Source organism: Pteronotus mesoamericanus, unplaced genomic scaffold (genome assembly GCF_021234165.1).
Source record: "Pteronotus mesoamericanus isolate MK-2021 breed Mesoamerican mustached bat unplaced genomic scaffold, CSHL_Meso_final scaffold_85, whole genome shotgun sequence".
Lineage (NCBI taxonomy): Eukaryota > Metazoa > Chordata > Mammalia > Chiroptera > Mormoopidae > Pteronotus > Pteronotus mesoamericanus.
Window position 1 is genome coordinate 17,446,995 of NW_026555329.1, and position 26,933 is coordinate 17,473,927.

Below are 26,933 nucleotides of genomic sequence, written 5' to 3' on the forward strand. Positions count from 1 at the left end.
AAAAAATCAAAGGGTGACTAACCAAGTGGCAGATACTTGCAACCAACAGCTCCAACAAGGGGTTAATGCCCAAAATATGAAAAGAACTCATACAACTCAATGCCAAACAAACAAAAAATCCAGTTAAAAAATGGGCAGATGACCTGAGCAGACACTTCTCCCAAGAAAACATACAAATGGCCAACAGATATATGAAAAGATGCTTAACTTCATTAGCTGTTAGCAAAATGCAAATCAAAGTACAATGAGATACCACTTCACACTGTTAGAAGGGCTATTATCAAGGAGACAAACAATAAGTGCTGGAGGGGTTGTGGAGAAAAAGGAACTCTTGTTGCTGATGAGAGAGTAAACTGGTACAGCCACTATGGAAAACAGTATGGAAGTTCCTCAAAAAATTGAGAATAGAGTTACCATATGACCCAGCAATCCCTCTTCTGGGTATCTACCTGAAAAATTTGATAACATTTATTTGCAAAGATATAAGCACCCCATGTTCATTGCAGCATAATTCACAGTGGCTGAGACATAGAAACAACCAAAGTGTCCTTCAATAGGGAACTTAGGTACATATATACTATGGAATACTACTCAGCCATAAGAGAAGTCGAAATATAGACTTTTTTTGCGACAACATGGATGGACTTTGAGAATATTATGCTAAGAGAAATCATCAGTTAGTCAGAAAAAGCTAAGAACTTTATTATTTCACTCCTATGTGGTAATAAAACTGAAACTTATAGACACAGAGAACAGCATGGGGGTGGGGAGCAGTGAAGGGTAGAGGGGGTCAAATATACAGTGATAGAAGATGATTTGGCTGTGGATGGTGGACATAATGCAACATACAGATCAGGTATCATAACATATAAACTTGAAACCTATATGGTCTTATTAACCAATGTCACCCCAATACTTACAGTAAAAAAGAGTGTCTCTTTTGAAACATTGCCAGGGCATAAACAAGTGTTGCCACCAATTGCTATGGAGGAATGTTTTCTCAATGGAATCAAAGATGAACCAGTTCTCTAAGTACTCTAGCATGATTATAGTGACTCTACAAATGAGAAAACTGGAACACAGAAGTGCTCTAATTTGCCCTGATTTGACACAGCAGGCTAGTGCCCTCCATATCAAGAAACCAAAGCTAATTGCTTTTCTGTGTACTGCACCAACCACAGAATTAAGAGGCCTTTGTATTTTGTGTGTGAAGACGTAAACCCTGAAGTAATAGGCTGACACAAATAGGCCACCTGTTTTTCTAGAACTAAATCTCTTGAACATTCAAGTTGTACAGGGTCGGCAGAAATGAGGCCTGCTTGAGTGTAGTTGACGGGGTATGTAAATGTCTCACGTGAGATGGGCAGCAATTTGAACATTTTATCTAAAATGTCATATGGTGTGGTTGAGTGTGATAGTGTTATGTTACAGAATTGCATGCTTATGATTTTGTCATAAAAATGGGGCATTATTTGTGCCACACCCTGTATAGGAATTAGCAAAGGAGAAAATGCAGGGTGGGGCAAAAGTAGGCTTATCGTTGCTCATATGGAAAATAAAACAATAATTAATAAATAATACAAGAAAACCCCTGTTTTGGATATTTACAGCTGTAAACCTCCTTATGCTCCACCCTGTATAGAGAATTTACATTTGTTATAGGCAGCATCAACTATCCAGAGCTTCTGTAACCATTTCCCTGAAGAAAGAATCTCTTGGGAGAGCTTGTGTGACAATGCATACAGATCTTATGGGACCTTGTTGCAGGTGACACCTGAGCCACAGTTGAGACTGTGGCTGTAGTAGGTCTGGGAAGGTCCTTTATTGTCTGTCACAACCAAATAAAAGCAGCAGCAACTGAGAAAACACGGGAAACAATACCAGCAGCCACCCGGCAGCAGCGGTCGTTACCCAGAGTCTCACAGCCTAGAGAGAGTACTTTGGTGTGCCACCCGCCGGCAGGCCTGTGAGCGGTTCTTGCTTAAATGGAGATGTGGTTTTTCTTTTTGAATACCAGCAGGGACAGGCTATTAATTTATGGACTGTCTTTCAGCTCGGTTATCAAAGATAATCATTTGGTCATGGGTAATGAGATAGCCTGCCTTCATTAAAGTCATTAGAATCGTTAATAAATAAATATGTGGTTGGATTTCACAGAATTCGTGCCTCATAGTAAAGACTAAGCTAAGAAAACATTTCTCAGAAACATTTAGAACCAAAATGAGAAAAATGGAATTAATTCAAGAAATAATGTCCCCCTTGAGTCAAAAATCACCAGTCTTCAGGAAGGATGTATAAGATGTACTTCGGATATATACGGAGAAAGTGTTAGAATTTTCATACTTCTTTTCATCTAGAAATGTTAAAGAAGTTACCCTGGACACATCAGTGCACTCCCTGACACCGGTGCTGTCACTCCGACCACAAGCCCGTGCTCGTTTGTCACGAGGTGTGCTGAGGTTTTCTACAATGTCACAGGTGGACAGTGCCCTCGTGCATTCATTTAACTTTACATTCAGCAAATATTCCCTGAATGTCTCCTCTGTTCCAGACCCCATTCGCGTCCACTGAGACACCCCAACACTCCTACTGCCGTAGAAAATACATTCTAAGAAGGGCAAGGAGTTCAGCTAAGTGGATATAGGCATTCTCTTATTTAGTTTTAATTGATTTAACTAATTCTGTTTAAGCACACACAGAACATTATCCAGGCTAGAGCACATTGTTAAGTCTTAACCAATTTAAGAACATGGAATGAAACTAAAAGTAACAGTGAGAAAATGGGAAAATTCACAAATACATGGAAACTGAACAACGCACTCTTCAACAACCATTGGACTAAAGAGGAAATCAAAACAAAAATATTTTTAAAAGTATTGAGACAAATGCAAATGAAAATTATCGGATACAGAAAAGTAAGTTTATAGTGATTTTTTTCAAGTTATAGTCAGGTAAAAGAAAGTGGTTACCAGTAGTGGCCATATTTTCCCCACTTAGGCAGGGTTGTCCATGACTTTTGGAGTCTAGGGTTGCATTCATTTCATAAATTTACTGTATTTGTGGGACTCTGTGTTGCCTGCCCCTTGGTTCATAAGAAGGGAGGAAATAAAGGGTTTACATCTAGCAGTGGCAGGTGTCTCCTGGTATGGTGAGGGGAAAGGTACACAAGGGAAAACGCCTGCTTGGTGTGACGGAGCACAGGGGAGGTACTTCGACAGTTTGCTAAGAGGGAAGGCCCAAGGCTTTAACGAGTTCATAGGTGAGCCTCAGGGGACACAGCAATTCCCTAAAATACAAGCAAAAATTGTGCATATGCACACTTTTTCAGGAACCCAGACTATCAAAAGGCCAATCCTATAAAAAAGGGTAAAGGGAACCTTATCTTTGAGAAGTTTTGTCTCCAATAGTGTCCTGTAAGGTTTTCCTGTTTTGTCCTTGGTACTTTCACTAGGGATTTAGCAGCTACTTTCAGCCTTTTTGGATTCAGATAACCAGTCTCATATGCCCCTTAAGTTTGTGGGTTTGTTTCTGTTCTGGGTTGTTGGCTTAATGGGTTTGACCATAGCATTGTATAGTCATGTGTTATATAATGACAGGGGTGCATCTGAAAAATGTGTTGTCGAGTGATTTTGTCATGTGACCATCACAGAGTGCACTTATACAGAACTACAAAGTATAGCCCACTGCATACCTAGGTGATACGGTATATAGCCGGTTGCTCCCAGGCTACCAGCCTATACAGCATGTTGCGTTAGTAAATACATAGGTAATTATAACACAATGGTAAGTATATATGTATCTGAACATCTAAACATAGAAAAGATACTGTATAAATATGGTATAAAAGATAACAAATGGTACACCTGTGTAGGGCGCTTACCAGAAATAGACCGCACAGGCCTGGAAGTTGCTCTGGGTGTGTCAGTGAGTGAGTGAGTGAGTGGTGAGTGACTGTGAAGGTCTAGAACATTACTGTTCACTAGTGTTGACTATATAGACATTGTATACTTAGGCTACCGTCAGTTTATTAAAAAATACTTTTTTTTCAATTAAAAATTTAACCTTAGCTTACTATAACTTTTTTCCTTTATTAACTTTTTAATATTTTTAACTTTTTAACTCTTTTGTAATAACACTTAGCTTAAAACACAAACACACTTTACAGCTGTGCAAAAATATTTCCTTCTTTTACTGTTATTCTATAAGACTTTCTCTATTTAAAATTTTTTTCTCTTTTACTTTTTAAACGTTTTGATTCAAAACTAAGACACACACACACACACACACACACACTCACACACACACACACGAGCCTAGGCCTACACAGGGTCGGGATCGTCAATATCACTGCATTCCACCTCCACATCTGCTCCCACTGGGAGGTCTTGACGGGCAATAACAGCTGTCATTCATTGCCTATGATAACAATGCCTTCTTCTGGGACACCTCCTGAAGGACCTGCCCGAGGTGTTTTTTGAAGGGGTGTCACTCTTCAGAAAGCACTGAGATGTTACTGCAGCTAAAAACATGACTAGGTGATAAGAATTTTTCAGCTCAATTATAATCTTATGGGATAACTGTTGTATATGCGATCCATCAAATATCATTATGCAGTGCACGATTGTATTTTCAGTTTCATCTATTTTCTTTGTAGAATTTTATCTTTTAGTTTATTTTCCCCTTTTTGTCTAAAACATCTTATGGTCATTTACTTTTAAAAGGAACAAAAGCTGGCACAAGGGAGATAGCCTTAAACACAGTCCTGCTATGAATGAGGAATGAATTTTTATTCCTCAGTTTACTCACCAAGGGTCCTGTAGTGTAACCAACACAACTGCCAGGCGAGGGCCAGGCATTTGAGGCAAAATCGGATTTCCAAAAAAGTCTCATGTTAAACTGACTTTGGGCTCTGATGTGCCTACTAACAAGAAAACACAGACGGACACACACAAGCAAGACACTCCTATCATACCATCATGAGAACAAATTATAAACACAAACATTAAACCTGCTCTTCCCCGCTTTTAAACTGGATTTAACCCTCACATAACACTCTGTTTCTTCTTGGAGATGACTAATATGTATTAACCACACTAGACTGACCCCAAGTCAATCATGAAGCAGTCAATTTGTTGGGCATTTTGACATCTCCTTTCTTGAATAACAAACATTTGGGATTTACTGTGCAGACATGAATGAAGCATAATTCTTGCTATCAAGATGATCACAATTTATTTCGACATGCCTGGCACTGATTAAATAGGAGAGCAAATTGTGTCTAATTGTATGTGCAACTCTACCCTCCAGGTCTCATGACTTCTCGGCTGCCCCTCCGCTCACGCTTACACTCACTGTTCGTGAGTGGTCTTATCACTGGTGTCTCCATCTAAAGGTCCCCACCTCAGTGAAGTTCCATACAGTGGTCCTGATATCAATTTTTATATTTCAAACAGCCATTTCTTAGATGTAAACCCTGAAATCTTTTCTGTTGTAACATTTAGTTCTGTTTTTATATTTGAAAAGATATTTCCTAGCATGCTACCAACTTTTGTTTTGCAGGGCGGGGGAAATGACATTGATATATATGTTTATGATTATGTTGAAATGGTCTATTCATATAATACTGATTTTAAATGAGAGTTTTTGCTTATGAATTGTATGCTTTGTTACCTTTGATATTCACACTGTTCGGGTTTTGTTAAAATGGGCTAAGTATGGTGAATGAATGGGTATATGCGTACCTTATTCCCTTATGCAGCATTATTTCCTCTCTGTATTTAACTACAGATTGCAGACTTTCTCCAACAAAATGCTTTTTATGTTTTAATCATTTATTTGATACAGACATGTTTAAAGGAAGTATAAACCATGGAATAAAGATTTATAAGAGAGAAAATAGAGGTTGATTCTTCATTTTACATGAAAATTGATACTAGCACTCTATTAGGCAGCAGTTTTTCTTATTCATTGTGTTTATATTATGTGTAACTTAAAAATATATGTTAAAAATTGCCCTTGCTGTTGCAGCTCAGTGAATTGAGTCCTGGCCTGCATACCAAAGGGTTGCTGGTTCAATTCCCAGTCAGGGCACATGCCTGGGTTAATAGGCCAGGTTCCCAGAAAGGGACTTGTAAGAGGCAACCACACATTGATGTTTCTCCCTCTCTTTCTCCCTCCCTTTCCCTCTCTAAAACTAAATAAATAAAATATTTTAAAAAAATAAGTTAAATCTTAGTTACAATAACCCTTGCCATGTTTTATGATGAGGGTGCATCTCTTGGCCCTAGACCTGTTCATGGTGGTAAATGTATTTAAGAGTAGAGATGTAAAGGTAGGAAGCTGAAAGAGGACTGTAGACATAAAGAAAAGATCAGAAGGGAACAGTATGAGAGAGCATCAAGGAGAAACATTTTGTGAGAAAGGGAAAGAAAAAGTGAAGGTAGAGGGAGAGACAGAAAGAGAGAAGGAGAGAGGAGGTATGGAGGTAGAATAGATACATTTGCACAACTGCTAAAGAAATTTTGATGAATTACATTAAAAAAGGATTGGGAGAAACATTTTATTGAGATGTGGTTGTAACTCTGTCCTCTACTTTTTCAGTGCGTTTTTAATAAATATTTTATTATGTGATTATGCATATATTAGATCAGGAGAGTAGAATGGGAATATGTGTTTCTCAATCTCTCTATAATCCCTTCAATATCATAACATATATGTTGAAAAATAAAGCTTTATAATAATAATAAAGTCATAGTAATATTTAAGAATTTAAAAGCATACAAGTGTGTACTTATTCCCAGACTTAGAGTTGTATACATTAAATACATTCAGCTTTTTACATGACAATCATACCACAATATAGTGATTTAAAACAAAAAGAATCCAAAGTGATAAACAGGGAGCTGGCTAAAGGGGGAAGTCAGTTAATCATTAGGTTCTTACTTGTTCAGTAAGAAGATAAAAACATAGCTACAAAATGTGCTTTAAAATATTAATGCTAAATACTGAAGGACAGACACAGGGTGTATAGCTTCAAAATGATTAGAGAGAAAGAAAATAGAACAATTAAAATAACTCTTCAATTAAAATAACAACAAACTTTGATCCAACAAAACACAAGAAAGGAATGGAAACAAAAAGACTGCATAGTGTGTGAAGATTAACTTTGGCTTCATGTAACAGAAAACTGAAATAACAGTGAGTTAAATATTTAAGAAATACATTAAAAAACAACAGAACAACAACAGAGATAGGTGGTCCAAAACAGATATGGGTGCTCCAAAACTCTCGTGAACAGGGGATCCCTCTCTCTCTCTCTGCACAACATTCCAGCTGCATGACTTGTTTCTTTAAGGCCACTTCATGACAGAAGATGGCTTCAAACAGCCTATCTATGTTGTAGACCAAATGACAAGGAAAAAAACAAAAAAATGAAAAAGTGTATGCTTTCAGTCAGTCAAACTTCCTATTAGCAGTTTCCCCAAAGGAAAGGAAATAAAGGGAAATGTCACACACACACATGCACGCGCACACACACACCCCTAGAGTCATCTGAACCATGACCTGGGCCACCAAGAGAATAAACAACCTCTTTTTCCCTGACCCTGGTTCCCTAACATCTAGGTTTTTATGAAACAAAGATGGTCAGGTAGGCTAGGCCTTAAGACAGATATGCAACTACCTATTTAGACTTAATGCCAACCCAACTCAAGTTTAGGGGTGGGCAGACAAGTCAGCATTGCTCGGAAGCCCACTGGAGCAGGCAGACCTGTGACGCATGTCAGCTCTTTTAGGCTCATTGTGTCCTTTTTTCTCCTGGTGTTATTTTTGTGTGTGTACAATACAAACCCCTACCAAGCTCCACCCTAGACCACCCATCAAAGCAAACCTACCTGGAGTCTCTAGCTACCCACATTTTCCAATTACTCTCCATACATTTGTATGTGGTGTATCTTATTAGAATGTCATTACCATAAGCTAGAGGTCCTTCAGCTGGAGCAACAGAAAACACATTATGCAGATTGCTATTTTTAACCAAGAGTTTTGATTCCATTTGGTCAAATCTCTTTCTTGCTATTGACTGTTCTATTTTCCTTTTTTATTTCTTTGGTTAGGTAGCTGGATAATTAATTCCCTTCAAGTCAGAGAAAGGAAGACAGAGAGACAGGGAGAATAAGACCAGTCTTATTTCAGTTGTATATTTAAAGTTAGTATCTGGGGTTCAGAATGTGAGGTCTGTAGAGTTGGAAAAAAAAAAAAAAGAGCACTCACTCTACCTGATACTGTACCTGATTTATGGAGCTAAATAAATAAATTGAAGCTAACACAAGCTACAGCAGTCATTGTAATATCACCTCAAAGCCAGAAAGAAATTGTGGAAGTTACTCTGAGATGAGAATTGAGCCTGTGGGGAAAACATGCTCTCTGTCACCAGGTGTTTCAGGCAGGCAGCCAGATACATCTAGGATTATGTGACTTCAAGTGGAAAAAGGTCAATAAACTCCACACAGAGATGTAGGGGAAAAGTTGGTTTCCAAGCCAGCCTGCCTTGGTGTGTGTTTCTTTATACAGTCCTTCCTGAATGGGAGATAAACTGCTGAGCACTGGCTCTACATCTTTGATCTCCTTTCAGCCTAAGAAAGGACCCCAGATAATTCCATCAGCACCCATGGAGGCTCTTTGATGGCGTCACCCAGTGTTTGTCCCTGTGCCTCCTCTTCGTGGCTGCAGGCACTTCTGCTCCCGGCCTACGCTTCCCACTTTTTCTGAATTTCCTGTGGTTCTCCCACGTGCCCTCCTTGCTCCCCGAGGCTGATCACAAGTCGGGAGGGAGGTGATTGCTAGAGGAAAAGCCAATGCAGGATCCACAGTGCCTCCCAGGGGCGGCGTTTCCATGGCACCGTGAGTTCATTGATTCTTTTATTGTGCCCTTAGTGGGTGATCAAGAATCTTTTATTGAATAAGTTAATTACTAAATTAATATTTTTAGATCCTTAGTAACCAGATTTTAATTTGGGGCTGCAGTATTGTAAAAAGTATCCCACACATACATGTATCTTTATTTTGATGATGATTTTCTTGTGTCCTTAATGGGCAGTTGAGGGCCTTTACGTGGGGAGACCGAGCAGAGGGAGGAGGTGGGAGAGCAACTAGCATTCTCACGGCAGAGGCCATTCGATGGCTTCGGAGGCAACCAGAAGCAACGTTGCTAACAGGAGATGCTTTCCTCTTTTCTGTTTGTTTTGTGCTTTAGGTTGTTAGGTGCCTTCATCTATAGGGAAAAATACTGTCAACTGTTTTAAACTACAAGAACATTTATTTATCTTAACAAGAAATCCAGAGATAAGATGGTTCTTCCATGGTTGGCTAGCTCAGTGGTTCCACGCCGTCCTCAGGAACATGTTTGTCCTCGGAAGTTGCTCCCGTCACGGTCATAAAATGCTACCACCATAAAATGCTTTACATCTGGAGACAACATCCAGTATGTGAAAGGTCATTCATTTTGTCCCTTGTGTCTTCTTTAAAAGCAGCGAAATCTTTCCCAGAGTGCCCGCTACCCCCGCCGTGGTAGACTGCTCCCGGGTCTCCTCAGCCAGCTCCTGCCTCGTGGCCTGTGTAACTCAGCCCCCGGCGGGGCGGGGGCCGGGGCGGTGGAGATTACCAGAATTGTCAGATCTTTCAGGGGTTAGCCTGGGGTAGGGAGAGGGTCGCCCTCCCTGCGGTATAAACGCCTAAACAAAATTGGGGCTCATGTAACAAGAAAAAGAAGATAATGGATATTGCAGAGACAAACATAAATTTCTGCTTACAATGATTGATAGTATAGAAATAATAATATCAGTAATAGACGTGTTTATTAAACATGTTCCAGGGGTGTCCAACCTGCGGCCTGCGGGCCACATGCAGCCCAGTTTGGCTGTGAATGCAGCCGACACAAAATCGTAAATTTACTTAAAACGTGATGAAATTTTTTTGTGACTACGTGTCACGATGTAGTTAATGTGTGGCCCAAGACGACCTTTCTTCTACCAGTGTGGCCCAGAGATGCCAAAATGTTGGACACCCTTGATTGTACTATGTTCTTGGCCAAGAGCTACCTAAGCACCTCCTATGAATCATCTTAAGAACAAACTTTTTAGACAGGTGTTAATATCAGCTCCTATTTATAGATTAGGAAATAAAGTTAGATAATGTAAGTAACAGGTCCAAAAAGTAGGAGGAGGTGAAAATGGGCAGAATCTATGATCTTAACTACTTCACACCTCATACTTCTTCACATGTTCTAAAAGAGTCTCTTGTCCATTCAATCCTTTGTTCAGTTGCTCTAAGAATGCTTGCTCTTCTGAACTTATTGTGATAAAGCCTGGAGAAGTTGCATGTTATGCTCTATGGCAAACGTAAGAGCCTGGGTATGTTGTTTTCATGCAGGAGGCATGAGAATGAAGACTCTTCTCTATTGTATTCTCTGGCGAGTCCCAGCGCTATTTCCTCTGCAGCTTTTCCGGTCCACTCTCATTTTCCCCACCTCTTATAATTCCAGAGAAAAGAGCTGGAAATAGCGGCCTCTATATTTTAATTATAATTCCCCTACGCTCTCCCCTTTCATCACCAACTCCATATTATGAGCTGATTTGTAACTTATGTGTCACAACAAATCATATCCTTTCACAATACGGGGTGGTCTGGCAAAACCCGGGGTCTCAATAGGGGACACAACCTGTGACTTTATAGGCATCCCTGTGTTGGCCGAAGCTCCTTCTAGGCCCCTGCATGGGACGGTGTTGTGGAAGTCAGAAGGTGCTTCTCCAGGAAGGTGTATATTTTATTAGATTTCACATTTTGCTGTCTGGGCCTTGCTACAAGCTACTAATACTTAGCAATACTGTAAAATAGGATTTCACAAGCACAAATTTCTTATTTGAAGCTATAAGTTGTTTTTTTTTATTTTTAAGTTTTTATTTGTTGCACACCCTTTAGACATGTTCAAGCTTCTGAGAAGGGAGGGTTAGACCTTCCAGATGAGTCACCTGGTAAACAGGGGTTAAGTTGTATTGAATTTGGATATATCTGAGCAAGCTTCCAGGTCCGTGATAAATCAATCATCTGAATATAAAGTGTTTAATTAGGATTTCTTTGGAATTTAAAACATTACTTGTGCGTATGTGTGGTTGATATCATGGAGGGTGAGACCAAATACTGAGGATTGTTTTTTTAATTATGCTATTCGATGAGGAGATTGGATACTGTCATTTTAAAGTTACATGAAGTCTTCTGCCCCATTAGAAGCAAGAGCTTAAATTATCTCTAAGGAAGTCTCTTATGGGATAATGGGAAATTTGGTCTGGTGCAAAATGATTTGTTTGTCAGTAAGAAAACAATTAAAGAGGCTACCCCTCTTTAGGTCACAATGGTAATTAGTGTCGGACCAAAAGCCAGGACCCTAGGTTTCTACTTCCCAGGCCAGGCACTTTGCCTTTACCCACATCACCACTCCATTACTTCTGGCTTAGAGGGGCCCTGTACTTGGAGTTTCATGCTCTCTAGTCACCATACTGAAATTCTTAATATTTGTTATCTCTGAATTTCTAACTGAAGTCCAGTGGAATAATCCTAAACAAGGGTTGGGTTTCTGACGCTTGCAACTGACCCCTATAGGTCTAGGAAACATTCACATAGGAAAAACAAGAGATGCTTGCTTGGTACACTTGCTATCACGTACTTCAATCACATGTCAGAATTGAACTTGAAGACAGTGGTATCTGTGAGGTTTATAGGCATCAAATTCCAAATCTCGGGATGGCTTCCCTTCACTCTCTAGCACATTGGCACGTAAACTACTTCATCTTTAATACATGGGGATTATACATTGTAGCCTTTGAGAGACACAAAGCACCAGAAACCAAAACTTCATAACTTATATGGAACAAAAACAATTGAAGTATTTGTCTGAGAGAGATGGAGATTTGTCTTAAATGCCGACACTAGAAATGATGCACATAAAACGGAAGGAGCTTCCATCTGCAACAGATTTTGATACACCCTGTCCTGTTACCTCAAGGAGATAAATAATACATTACGATGAAGAAAACAAAGTAAAAAGTAAAAATGTTGATTGATTTCCTGCAAAGAAAGAACACACATTTTTTGGAAAGTGAAGACGTGGCAAAATAATGAAGTTTTCTTCTTCTTCAGTGAAGGAAAGACTTTATGACAGGCTAGCAAATTTGTCAGTTTTTCAAATGCATGCTGTTATCTGTGCTGACATTTTGCTCAGGGACCCTCAGGCCTTGCCGAGCTCTGTGAGAGCCTATCCTTAGCTGTCAGTCTCGTTAGGCAGTGTTTGGGGAAATCCCACCCTGGGACTCCACAAAGCTTCTGGTTCTCATCTCACCCAGGTTCCCACCAAGAAAGCTTAAGAGAGCTGCAGTTAGCATTCCCCTCGGAAGCAAAGGGCTGCAGCGCTCCGCAGCTCAGCACAAGGCAGTGCTGCCTGCACCTGCACTAACATTCCATTCTTTTCCCTTATGTGTGGGTGGCTTTTCCCCCATTGCCTCCAAATTGAAAAGTTATTTTACCATTTGAAAAAGAAAAAAGATCACTTTTATCTAATCTATCACAGTTCAGTGTCATTCTACAAGTACTTAGATATTTTTCTCCCAAACAAATGGAACCCGGTAAGGCTTGAAATGTGATGAAGTTATGAGGAGACAGGTTTCCTTCCTGAAATTTCCAAAAGGCTCTGTTGCTTTCAACCGTTAAGTCAGCACATCCTTTTTGTTCAGTCTGTCAAGTCCCGGTGGGTTAGTATCAGGAGGACTCCAGTCAGTGTTGTTTGTTTAAAAAGCAAACTAAAAGCTCTCCATATATCTAAGTTCACATAACTATTTAGTCACTAATGCTATCATTGTTTACCAAGCCCATTTTGTTGGCCAAATTCTGTTTTTTCTGAATACAGTAGATTGCTTATAATATCCCTACCCAGGAGCAAGTGTGTTCTGCCTAAGTCATGTATAGTATAGGTAGAGTACGTGAGCAAATGATGCAGGGTGGGAGGTCATATTCATTTTTATGTATGTTGCACATCAGCCAGTGTTTTGTGCTCAAAGAAAAGCATAACACAGAGTGCTTTTTAAAAAAGATTTTATTTATTTTTATAGAGAGAGTAAGGGAGGAAGAAAGAAGGAGAGAGAAACTTTGATCAGTTGCCTCTTACATGCCCCCATCCAGAGACCTGGCCCACAACCCAGGCCTGTGCCCTAATTGGGAATTAAACCAGTGACCTTTCAGTTTGCAGGACAACTCTCAACCTACTGAGCCACACAGGTCAAAGAAAAACACAAAACACTTTTTTCTGTGTTCCTCACTACTGATAATTTATATCAATTGTCAAAGAAAGAACTATAAGATTGAAGATTAATTATACTGCACCTGCAAGTTTCAGAGATGTGTTCTGAGGTTAAACAACAACAACAACAACAACAACAACAGCCTTCTATATTATACAAACCTGGCTCCAGAAGGAAAGCCAGCACTAGACCTGGAGAGGAATCTTGTAGAAATGTTGACATGATAAGTAATGATTGTAGTCTGACTTGGTTAGTATTCAGGTGAGATTAAAATGACCTTGTAAATCAGTGAAGGAACATATAGCAAGGACTCATGGACAAAACCAAAGGGGAAGAGCTGAGGGAGGGAAGGAGGGAGGGGGCAAGGGAAAGTGGTGGGGGGGAGGCAGAGACAAATGTATTTAAAAAGAAAGAAAGAAAGAAAGAAAGAAAGAAAGAAAGAAAGAAAGAAAGAAAGAAAGAAAGAAAGAAAGAAAGAAAGAAAGAAAGAAAGAAAGAAAGAAAGAAAGGAAGGGAAGGAAGGAGGAGGAGAGGAGGGAGGAAGGAAGAAAGAAAGAAAGAAAGAAAGAAAGAAAGAAAGAAAGAAAGAAAGAAAGAAAGAAAGAAAGAAAGAAAGAAAGAAAGAAAGAAACGCTTGGGGGGGAAATAAATAAATAAATCAGTCAACAAATATCTATTAAGCTTTTACAGGAAAGTGCATCGGCCATGACTCTGTGCGCTGGAACTCTGAGACACGTCACAGAAGGCTCTTTCCGTTATCAAAACTTTGACAGGGTGGAGTATCAACTCATAAAAACAATACAAACATTTCCAGACCTCCCAGGAAAGCATGCACGTGTCCAGGAGACACACAAATAATCCTGGGACTTATCCTAAAGAACCCCTGAATTCCCTGGCCTACTATAGAGTCCAATGTGCTCGACAAATTGCAGAAGAGGCTTTCTCTAAACTTCTCAGTTCTAACTCCAGTCTGGAATGCCAGAGGCCATGGGGTTCCTAACTTCAACCCTTCTGAAGCTTCTGAGTGCCAGAATTGGCACACAGCAGAACCAGTCACGGGCATGACAGTGAAGTAAGCAAAGATGATCTCTGATGCTGTCTTCTCTACCCCTCACCAGCAGCTTCCAGACCCATCCTACCTCCTCCTACTTTGCACTCTACTCCCTCTCCTTAGGGAACAAACCAAGTCTCTCCATGGAAAGCTAGTAATCTATGCTAGTATATTCATTTTCACTGCCATCATCCACAGGAAAGCTTGGTAGGATTTCTGGTATCACTTCTGGAAATATAAAATAGTAAAAAATAGAGAGACAGATTTGGAGCCAGATTTAGTTCCTGCACTTTATATTTGTATGAGCTTAGGCAAGACACCTACGTTGTCTTGAGTCTTTCCTATTCTATAAAATGAGAAATAATATTATTAATCTATCTATTTAAGGCAGTTTATACAGGAGGATTTTTAAATTTATTTTAAGATAATTATAGATTTACATGCAAATCTACATGTAAATCTATAAATGTGTATGTACTTTTTCACCCAGCTTTCCCCCAATGATAGTATCTTGAATAACCATAGAATAATATCACAACCAGGAAATTGACATTATACAATTCACCAACTTTATTCAGCATTCACCATTTTTTCATGCACTCATGTTTGTCTTTAATTCCACACAGTTAATCGTAGGTGTAGATCTGTGTAACTACTACTGCAGTCAATATAAGGAACAGTTCCATTACAAGAATCCCTCATTCTACCCTTGTATCGTCACAGCTACCTATCTCCTGTTCCCACATCCTTCCTGGCAGCCACTAAACTCTTACTGTTTCAAGAATGATATATTAATGAAATCTTACAATATATAAGTATTTGAGATTGATGTTTTCATTCAACATAATTACATTCGGATCTATACAACTTGTTGCATATATCAGTGTTTTCCTTTTACTGTAGAGTAGTTTTCCATGGTATGAAGGTACTAGAGTTTGTCTAACCATTAACTAATTGAAGGACATTTGGATTGTTTCCAGTGTTCTGACTATTATGAATAAAGCTGCTGTAAACATTCATATATAGGTTTTTGCATGAACATTAGTTTTCATTTCCCTGAGGTAACTGTCCTAAAATATAATTGCTGGGTCATATGTTAAGCCCATGTTTCATTTTTGAAGAAATTACCATACTCTTTTCCCAGGTCATTAATATTTTACATTCCCACTGGCCCTGTGTGAGGTCTCCCGTCTTTCTGTATCTTCTCCAGCACTTGATGTTATGACCATTTTTTATTTTAGCCATTCTGATAAGTATGCAATAGTTCATTGTGATTTTAACTTGAATTTTCCTATTGGTAAATGATGTTGAACAACTTTTCATGTACTTACTTGTCATCTGTATATCCTTGCCAGTTAAATGTCTTTTCATATCTTTGCCCATTTTCTAATTGGATTATTTGGATTTTCTACTGTTGATTTTTGAGAGTCCTTTATACATTCTAAAAGTCAGTCCTTTGTCAAATATGTAGTTTGAAAATACTTTTACCCAATCTTTAGCTTGATTTTTCATCATCTTCATGGATTCTTTTGTGGAGCAAAAGTTTTTCATTTCGATGAGTTTCAATTTGTAATTTTTTCTTCTGTGAATTTTGCATTGGGTGTCAAGTCTAAGAACTTTTTGCCTAGCTCTAGGTCCTGAATAATTTATCCCATGTTGTAATAGCACTTTTATAGATAAAAAAAGAAAAGAACTGTCCATGTTTCAGTCATCATATCTCCTCAACAGCTTCTTTTTGTGAATATTGTTTCATCCTCCTCAGAGTCTCTCTGAGGCTAAAGATCATTTTTCAAGAAAACTCTCAAGCAGTTCAATTTTGGTCTTGGGTCTTGAAAAAGGCAAAAGACAGCCTGTGTTCTAAAGCCACAGACTGTAAAGATAATGTGCCATTATTTTATATAACTCTACTGAATGTTTATTGAGTTCCTACTATAAGTTAACAAATTTCTAGACTCAGGGAAACAAAGATGAATAAGACCAGGTTCTTATTCATCTCAAGGAGCTCAAAACCAAGCCAAGATGATGCCAAGATTGCATGAGCCCTCACCCTCATGCCTTAACTGTAATAGGGCAGTTTTTTCAAATTCAACAAGCATTTATGGAGCAACAACTATGTACCAGACATGATAGCTGAGAACGAGAAGAGAAACCATACTTAAGCCTTGCCCTGAGAAGCTTATTGTCAGTGAGAGAGAGAAATGTAAGAAATTTCCACAACACAAGAACATGGTGGTGCAGTGGGAAAACCACAGAATTTGAAGTCAGGAAAAACCCAGCTCTGATGCTTACTAGTTGTGTGACCTCAGGCAAGTTACTTAATATCTGTGAGCCTGAGTCATCTCTTAGAAAAATGGAGATGTTACATTATTTTCCATTTTGTTTTGTGTATGAAGTGAAAACTTGTAGAGAATCTTTCATAGAGAGTCAATATAAATGCCGATCAGAGAACACATGTCTGGCTAAAGGAACATATAAAATTCACAAGTGATAAAGTAGAGTGAGTCTCTAGTCAATACTGACTGGGAAGAGATAGTTTCAGAAAAAGCTCCAAAGAGGAATGATACCAAAGTGGCCAGAGAGAGAGGTGCCGATGTGTGTTTCAAGCAGGAATAAGAGCATGGGCCCTATGACTAAAACTGTACTTCATTCAGTTTTGCTCAAAAAGGGTACGAGGCAATGGAGAGAGCGAGGGAGATAAAGCAAGAGATGCAGCCAGGCCCCAGTGGAAGCAGGGGAGTCCTCCCCGCCCCACAGGGGATGGATATTTTGAAAGGGGATTGTTGCTGGCACATAGCAGTCACAGGACCATGTGTGCTGGATATCCAGCTGTGTGGGGCACAGTGACATTCCTACCCAAAATGTCAGTGTTACCCTTGTTGAGAGACTGGGTGAAATCATGAGGGGTGGTGTGTGTAATAAACTTGATAACGATGGTGATAATGACGGTAATGATAATGACAACCACAGCAGTAATGGCCCTAACTGCATGCCAGATGCTCTGCAAAGCCCCAGAGATGCAGTGTTACCCCTAATCCTCACAAAACCCTGATGAGATACATATGACTCTTATTCTCATTTCACAGATAATGAAACCTACAGGTCTAAAAACTTGCCCCAAATCACAAAGCTAGTGAGTGGCAAAGCAAAGGGTAGGAACCAATTTGATCTGACTCCAGAACTTGCTCGCTGGGGCTGTCCTGCTTGCTATAGATTCTTAATCCTGGATACACGGTGTAAACAATATTCCTGATGCCTCGTTATTTCCCAGACCAATTACATCAGCCTTGGGGTTGGATCCCAGGCATCATATTCCTTTGAAAGCTTCCTAGTTGATTGAAATGTCTGCCAACTTTGAGAGCCACTGCCCTTCTGCAAGTCCGGTAGAGACCAGGGGCAAAGTGTTTGATGCCATGAAAAGAAGTTATCACACTTGTGCTTTAAAGAGAGTGAATCCTAGTTCTGGCTGGAATGAGGAGAATGGATTTGAGGGGAGCATTTACTAAAGGCAGGGAGACCTGTGAGAGGGCCCTTGCAAAAGTTCTACCAAGAGAGGTTATGGGTTTGGATGAAGATCACAATGGAAACAAACAGCAGGTAATTATTGGGAAGGAAAGTCAGCAGAATTTGATGATCAATGGATGGGTATGAGGTAAAAAGAAGTGCAGGATGGTTCTGAGGTTTTTTATCTTAATGCATTGTTCATGGATTTATGCTAAGTTTTCTTAGAGCCCCCAATAGTCAACATACATACAGACTAGAGAAAGACCTTTGGTTGTTTGCAGGGCAGGGGTGGGGGGGCATATTTGGTAGCGGGGAGGGTCTCGCAAAGGCAGGGAAGATAATGAAGACTTGGATTCCTGTGCAGACTCCAGGAGGATGAACCCGAAGGGTAGTTGAAAAAACAATCTGAGCTTAAGTTAGAAGTCTAACCTGAAAATAGTCAAGAAAACATCATTAGCAAGTAGTCACCCATCTTGGTAACATACATTAAGGTGTTCCAGAACACCCTCTGTCTGCATGAGCAGACGTGTGGAAATCTCGTGACTTTTCCCGTCCTGGCAGCCTGATCACCCAGGCTTCAGTCTGGCCTTGTTAAAAAAAATATTGCTCTTTAATTCAACCACATTTTCTCTTTACCCTATTACAAGTTCCTTTAGAAGTATAAAGGACACATATAACTATCTATACTGTAAAAAAAATTTCCCCTTATGGATCATGTGTTTCAGGGCTTTATTTAATAGACCACAACTGTAGAATCCCTTATAAGGCACACTTCAGTTTGCAAAACTTTCCGATACATCAAGTCATCTGATTCTAATGAGAGCTCTTCCAAATGAAGGAAACTTACACTCAAATTCCTGAGATGACTTGACTGCATTGACCCAGTTCGCAAGGGGGAGATCTGGGACTCAAGGTCACTTCTAAGGCAGCGCTCACCACCAAGCGGCAGCCGGGCTTCAGTCCAACCCATCCCGCCGCCACCACATCAGACTCACAGACTGTGTGGACTCTGATTATTTCAATACGTTTCTGAAAGGCTGGTGGAAATTCTGCTAAGGGGAAATGGAAATTCCTAAGAATTTAGCTTATCGTTCAGTATTAGATTGGGCTAACCTACTGGGTCAAGGCCCAAAGAAGACCACATGGCATTAAGAAATTCTTCCATCCCTTCAAGATTTAATTTGTGCATTTTGACCAATATTTTGTCTCATGTCTATCAGACAAACAATGCCTAAGGCAGTTTTGTTAACTGCCAAGGGTATTCGTTTTAATTCATTTGTTCTCTCTCTTTGCTAAAGGTCAGAGTTAACCAAAGAATGTGGTGTATGTGAGCAGTCTGAAATTATTCAAGAGCAGTCTGGAGATATGCTGCTATCATCTCTGAACTGAAAAGTCCTTACATGTTCTCCAGAAATAAAGAAAGATGAGTCAACTGACACTGTATACAGTGTCAGTTGCTTTTGTGGAGAGCATTTAAACATTATTATTACCTCTTGTCTCAGGTAGCTGTCGTCTGCCCCGGGATTTGATGAATAGAGTATGTAAAAGTGTGGGCATCGGTGAATTAGCCAGTGACCCAGACCTATTGGAAGGTCACATCTCCTTTCTCATGCCTTAATTGAAAATCTGAAATGTTAACAGTATAGGATACCCCAAACACTAGCCTTTAACACAAATCCTATTTTGATCAGAAGTTTAATACTACATTTATTCAACAATGAAAGAAATATATTCAAAATCAAAATCTAGTTGTTTCTTAAAATTTTATGTTCCTTACAAACTTTATTATGTTACAGATATGGCAAAGTTTAGAAACAATTTTAAGAGGTCTTTGATTAATGATTGGTCCCAATTACAAACTAGCTCTTTTAGATCTTTGAACCTGCATTTATAAACATAACATTTTTAATTATGTTATACACAGTACTTTCATTCATATTCTATGGGCCATGCCCAATACAAGGAAACCTGGGAAATACAGTCTGTATATAAGTGTGCTATGTGTGCAGCTAAAACATGAGTAGATTCTATTTTTAAAAGGAAAAACTGGACACTAAGGGAACATTAGGAGACCACATCTTTGTTGCCGCTAAGGAGTTAGGCCAATAGCTGATCCTCCAAACCTCATTTTTTCCAGCAGCCCCTTGGGGTCCAGGATGTCTTTTGTAGTTACAGTGGGAGCCTCCCACGCATACATACAAAAGATATGGCCCTGGCCTTGGTACAGATTTTCTAGGTGACCACATCTTTTTTAATGAATCATTATGTAACGATTGGAACTCCCATGAAAGTACTGCTAAGGGATATAATTCCATCAAATAATCAACTCTATATAATGAACTATGTTCATGGTGATTTTCTTCAGAAATATCTCTATATACGTTTTGAATGTTGAGGATTAGCAAACTCATCCCTCTGTGATCCTCTGCATTCAGAAGGTTGGTTAGATGGAGCTCAGGAGAGGAACATTAGAAAATCAATATGAGGTCAAAAGCTTCACTTAAAAAACAAAACAGAACTGCATCAGAACATTTTTGATGAAGGCTGTTTCTGCCCACTTGGCTCCGGCTACAGAAAGAAAGTTTACATAGACTATGATTGAGTTAGATTTGTAACTGTATACATTTAACAACAAAGCAGATCTGAACCAAAACAATCAGCTTATTTTCTTAAAGGTCCTCAATAATTTGTTCCAAGATCACATTTCCAAACTACTATTTATCTTGAGGGATTTTTCTCCATAAATTTGGCTTGGCATTTGAAAAAGTTATTTCTTTTTGATAGCTTAATAAATCTGTAGTCTTTTCTTTATAAATAACTTGAGCTCAACTGTAGGAAGGAAAAACAAGAATGATTGAGAAAGGCCAGAGGAAATCTTAAGGGTAAAGGATAATAGAACAACGTACTTTTCTCTCCCTTATCACAACTAAGTCTTTATTTCCAAAATAAAAATTGTTTTACATTGTTTTCCATTATACCTCTAAATTCTTGAATCTATCTGCCATGTGAAAAATTATTTTATTTCAAACAAATGCCTTTTGTCATCACCAGGATAAGTATTTTATATTATATTATTCTCAGAGGTTTTGCTACTCATTTATAATTTTAAATATTGTAATAAATAAGATTTTCAACCTTTCTGTGTTAAAAAAAGTAAATGAATCACTTATTTCTACATCGAGTTAGAGACAGGGAGCCATTGCTTTTTGTTGTCTGACTTGGTTTCCTTTCTGCGTGGTCGAGCATGGCCATTTAGACTTTCCCTGCACCTGAGCTAGCTACCTTTCTTCTGTGCAGTTAGCACAGGGGAGGACAGCCGAGCAGTGCCCGGAAAGGGGTGAATTTAGCCTTAATTCTGGACGCGTGTCAGGGGGTCTGGAAATGACTCACAGCATTGTCTGTATGAACGTATTTCAGTTTTCTGAGAAAAGCTTTCATTAGATTCTTAAAGGTATCTGTGACCCAAAATAGGTTTGAAAGTGTGGTCTCTAGTGGACTGCGGGAGGTGTGGAGGCTGGGAGAAGGGCCGCGAGAGGCGTATTGGCTGTCAGTAGAAAGGGGGTAGTTGTCAAAGTGGTAAGAGCTGTCCCACCTCAGGGGCACCTGCCATTCGGATCCAGTCTGGGCCCCTCAGTGAGATTTCTCCATTGGTCAAGCGTATGTTTAGGGCAGGAAGATACCGCCTAGCCCAGATTTCATCAGATTAGTGCCTTAACTTTCAGCTTCCTGAGGACAGGACCTGTCTCTCCCCGACATGTGCCTTCCATTTAGTAAGTGTCTCATAAAGGTTTATTCAATTGAATTAAGCATAAGAATTAAGTATGTTTTATGCCATTTGTTCATCAGGTCACTTGGGATTTATAAAAAATCCTGTTTCTGTGATTTAAACAAGAGAACTTTCCCTTGGGCTTCAAGTGCTGTACAAAGTAACAAATTCAATTATATCTAGTAGCAAAATTCCCCTTAGACAAAAAAGCACAGTCATACCCACTAGGGAAATCTTTTCATCTTACACAAGAATTAACCCTATACATGCTAGTTCGCCCTCCTTCCAATTCTTCTATTAACCTAAAGGCATGGCCATGTCAAGAAAAAAAAATAACCAACGAAAAAATGGCGAGCCTTTGATCTGCTGAGATTTAAACTGAGGTATATTAATGTTATTTTATTATTGGTTGTAGTTGATACTTAACACAATACATCCACCTAATGTTACATATTTAATTGGCTTTGCTTTTGTAGCTTCTTTTCTTCTAAGAGCTCATAAATAAACTTTGAATTAAATATCCTGATCTAGAGTAGTTGATAAGGAGGACAGAAACAACAAACAGAAGGAAATTAAAAGGGAAGGAAGTATATATAATCCAAGTACTTTATCTTATCTCCTGGGCTTTTACTTACTCTGTTTGATGTTACCACAAATATTTGCTGGGCACCTACGAGGGCTCTATGCCAGGCATGAGAAGGACAAGGATGGGTAAGACAAGGATGATGCACGCCCTCAGCCACAGGGGAGCACCAGTAACTAAAAACATGGAACTCATACAAGCAGAGGGTAGAGTGGGGGCTGCCGAGACTTGTGGGGTGGGGGAGATGGGGAAGTGCTGGTCAGAGGGTACAAACCTCCAGGTATAAGATGGGTCAGTACTGGGGATCTAATGTGAATATAGTTAACAGTAGTATTATATACTTGAAGGTTGCTGTGAAAGTAGAGCTTTAATAACCTCACCATAACACCAATAGTGGGTAATTTTGTGAGGGGATGGATGTGTTAACTAACCTTATTGTGGTAAACATTTTGTAATATATACACACATGTAATCATCACATTGTACACCTTAAGCATACATTGTATGTCAATTATATCCTAATAAATCTGAGGGGAAAAAACAGGATTTTTCCAGCTCACCTTCACCCTCAGTATTTTTAATCTGTTCTGAGTAACTCATATTCCCCACCAACTAACCCCATCCCAGTTGCCAAACATACATATACCCTGGAATCCATGTGCTCATAACTTTACCTTCTAAATATTTCAAGTATTCAGATTAAGTTCTACAACTAACTGCTAATGAGAACCCTCTCACTCCCCACCCCACCCACTCACCCCATTTGCTCCTGAAAACCATCTAGGAAACGTTTGCAAGGTGGGCCAGGAAAGCGTTCTGCCCTTAGGCAGTGGCCAAGAGACATTTTCAGTGTTTAACAGGGTCAGGTCATAGGGAGAAGCAATTAAAATTTTGTTTTAAAATGCATTTGCAGTTTTTAATTCCTACTTAAAATTAAAGCAAACATTCACATTGCAATAAAAAGAAAATCTAAATGTCCAACAATAAAAGAATAGTTCGATAAATATTGATACCTGTATATGTTAAAATACTATGTAGTTAAAAAAATTTAGGAAAACTAAAAATATACAGTACATGATAAATTAAGGGAAAGAAGCAAGTCATGAAATAGGATATGCAGTATGGTTGCATTGCTTTTTCAAGTGTGTATGTGAATAGAAAAGAATTGAAATATAATGAGATTACAAGTGATTGTTATTTCCTTTATACTTTTATATATTTTCCAAAATTTCAAGCATAAATATGTGTTGCTTTAAAGTAATCATAAAGGTCAAAACTGCTTTAAAAAGGGGGAAAAATATTTTCTGAAGCCTACTCAAATACCAGTAATCTGAAAAATCATTCCTTTTGAAGCTCACATTTGATTCAGAAAAAAAAAAAATGGAGTGACTGTTGGTTGAGGCAGAGAGAGTCAAATTGCAAGATCATTTTCCTTCTTTCTTTGGGCAAAATCCCTCAACCGCCGGAGAATTCTTTGTATATCCCCCAGTGTGTCCCCTTTCCCTGACCCTCCCTCTGCGAGAGGGTTAGCAACACGCCAACCCCCAAGAACTTACTAACATTGTCGGCCCGTCCATCCCCCAAGGGCCCAACTTCCACCTGTGCCTCCTTAGTCTCGGACCTCAGAGGGAACAGCCTCTTTTAGTTCAGAGACAAAGATATGCATCTTCAGGGGGTAAAATAAAAATACAGATACAGAAGCCTTTGGGGGTTAAATGTGCCTCTTAGAAGTAAACAGCTATTATGCCAGGTCAAAAACCTCTCAGGTACCAGGACTGCTTTAATTCCCCCTTCCTGCTTCCCTGAGAGCACTGAACGTCAGTGCCTTTCTGTAAACTGAAACATCTGCCCAAAGACTCACCCCACGGATGACAGAATAGACACGTTCCTTTGTTTTCTGTTACTCCTAATTGAGAGATTAAGATTTAAAGACATGCCCCAAAGCAAAATGTGACAAAAGGGTACAATGTCATTTGTTTATCAAAAAACTAATTCCAGCCAAAAAGACCTGCCTTCCCAGTTGGACATCTTGTGTTAGGCAGGTGCTTGTGGCCTAACATCAGATATAGAGATATTCCTTTAGGGGTTAATTTTTTTATCACATTATTTCAGGATGAATTTCTTCCTGAATGTCCACCTTCTATTCTTACTTTCCACTTCTAGGCACGTAGCCAATGATTGATTTCTGCATTTTTCCTAAAAGCTAGCTGTTAAGGATGGACGTTTTCCATAAAGTCTGGGTTTATGTATTATTTGTTCTGGGCACAAGAGCATCTTAAGAAGATTGCTCTTTAGAACAGCAACAACAAAAATCTCCAGCTCTGATAGGGATAGATTCCTAACAGTAGTATTTTAGATGCTTTGAAAGTTGAGGTCGAATGAGTATATTTTGAGCAATAGGATCTCTTGTGCTGCTTCAAAACATTCCTCTCTGGAAGCTTCCAGATCTGCCAGAAAGCCAGGACTCTGAGGCAGACTTGGAATCAGCAGTGCCCTGAGATACTTTTTCCCCAGGGGTGGGGATGAGTTTGAGTTGACACAGCTCCTGTCTTGGTGGTCCAGTTTGTAACCAGTCATGGTCATCTGTAAGACCACAAGTGTGCACCTGGGACCCTGGATGTGCCCCCATTTTCCAGGGACACTCTGACATGATCTCTCTCTGAGGAGTAGTTTCCCCTTAACTTTGACTTAAGCATGATATAAACTATATCTTTGGCCAAAGGAACTGCGGGGGGCGGGGGGTACATTTTAAATGCAATGGCCAACTTAGACCAATCCTGGTATAACCACATTCTTTGTTAGATAAACAGTCCTATCACAGACCCTTCAGGGTGCCCAACATAAGATCAGCCAAACAGTAGGAAGTCTAGTAACCTCTATAAAGAAAAAAGCTGAGATTTGTATTTTTTTCATTTATCTATTCATTAAACAAATATTAACTATGTGTCATAAATTGTTCTAGATGACCTGACCAGTGTGGGTCAGTAGGTTGGGCATCGTCCTACAAATGAAAGGTCACCAGTTCAGTTCCTGGTGAGGGTGCATGCCCAAGTTACGGACCAGGTCTCTTGTTGGGGGTGTGCGAGAGGCAACCAATTGACGTTTCTCTCCCACATCAATGTTTCTCGCCATCTATTTCTCCTTCTGTTCCCCTCTCTTTCAAAATAAATAAATAAAATCTTTTTAAAAAATTGTTCTAGGTGATAAGAATTGAGCAGGTTAGGGCAAGAGCTGTTGAAAAAAAAAATCTCTGCTTTTACTAGAATCCCCATCTACTGAGGGAAAACAGATGATAACAAAATAAACAAGCAAAATACCAGGGTGAACAAGAGTAGGTTTACAGTTGTTTGTATAGAAAATAATACAATAATTAATAAATAATACAAAAATAAGCTGTTTTGCATACTCTAAACCTAATTTTGCCCCCCAATATGTATGCATTAGTTGGTGACAATAGCTATGAAAAAAATAAAGTGGGGAGCCCTGGCCAGATGGCTCGGTTGGTTGGAGCATCATCACGTACACCAAAAGTTTGGGTTTGATTCCCAGTCAGGGCACATACTGGGGTTGTGGGTTTGATCCCCCATCGGGGCATATATGGGAGGCAGCATATCAATGTTTCTCTCTCACATCGATGTTTCTCTCCTTCTGTTCCTTCCGTTCTCTCTAATATGGATAAACATATCCTCAGGTGAGGATTTGAAAGAAAGAGAGAAAGAAAAGAAAGGATTTCTTTTTTGATATTAAACTTTTTAATATCAAAAGTTTATTGGAGAAATAAATAAATTAATGCATATAAAACACCTACCAGCAAAGTTTAAAGCATTCTTTACATTTTTGAATGTGTGACTGAGGGGAAGTAGGGGAGACATTTTTTGTGCAAAGGGATTTTGTGCAACCACTCAGCTGGCCTTCTCAGCCTATGAATAGAGTAGGCAAAAGTGGAACACTTTTTTGGGGGGAGGTGGCCAAAAAGGTCGTTCTGTTTGTTTTTTTTTCCTTAATCAAAATTTTTATTGTACTTTTTCCATTACCACTTATCCCCCTTATCCCCCCAACCCCACCCAGCAATTAACACACTGTTGTTCAAGTCCATGAGTCCTTTTTCCTTTTTGTTCAACCCCTGCGCTCCATAACCTTCGCCCCAGAGCTGTTAGCCTGCTCTATGCATATGACTCTCTCTCTGTTTTGCTTGTTAGTTCAGCTGGTTCATTAGATTCCACGTAGGAGTGAATCCTATGGTGTCTGTCTATCTCTGACTGGCCGCCTGGCTTGTGTCACTTAGTCTAATGTTCTCCAGGTCCATTCATATTGTGGCAAAGCATAAAATTTTCTTTTTTACAACTGAGTAGTTTTCAGTAATTATTTCTTCAAATAGGTTTTCTTTTCCTTTTTAATGTAAAAATCCATTATAAAATATTAAAAAATTTAAATCCATTATAAAGTCTCAGCAATTAAAACAACATGATGCCAGCACAGAAATAATCAAGTAAATCAATGAAATAAAATGGGCATTCTAGAAACAAACATATGTATCTAACAGAGTAATATATGATTAGATTAATATTTCAAATCAATGGGGAAAATAAAGCTTATTCAACAAAAAAAGTGCATGCACTACTATTACTTGAAATAAAACAAATATGGAGCCTTATTTCACACATTATACAAAAAATATTCAGGCGA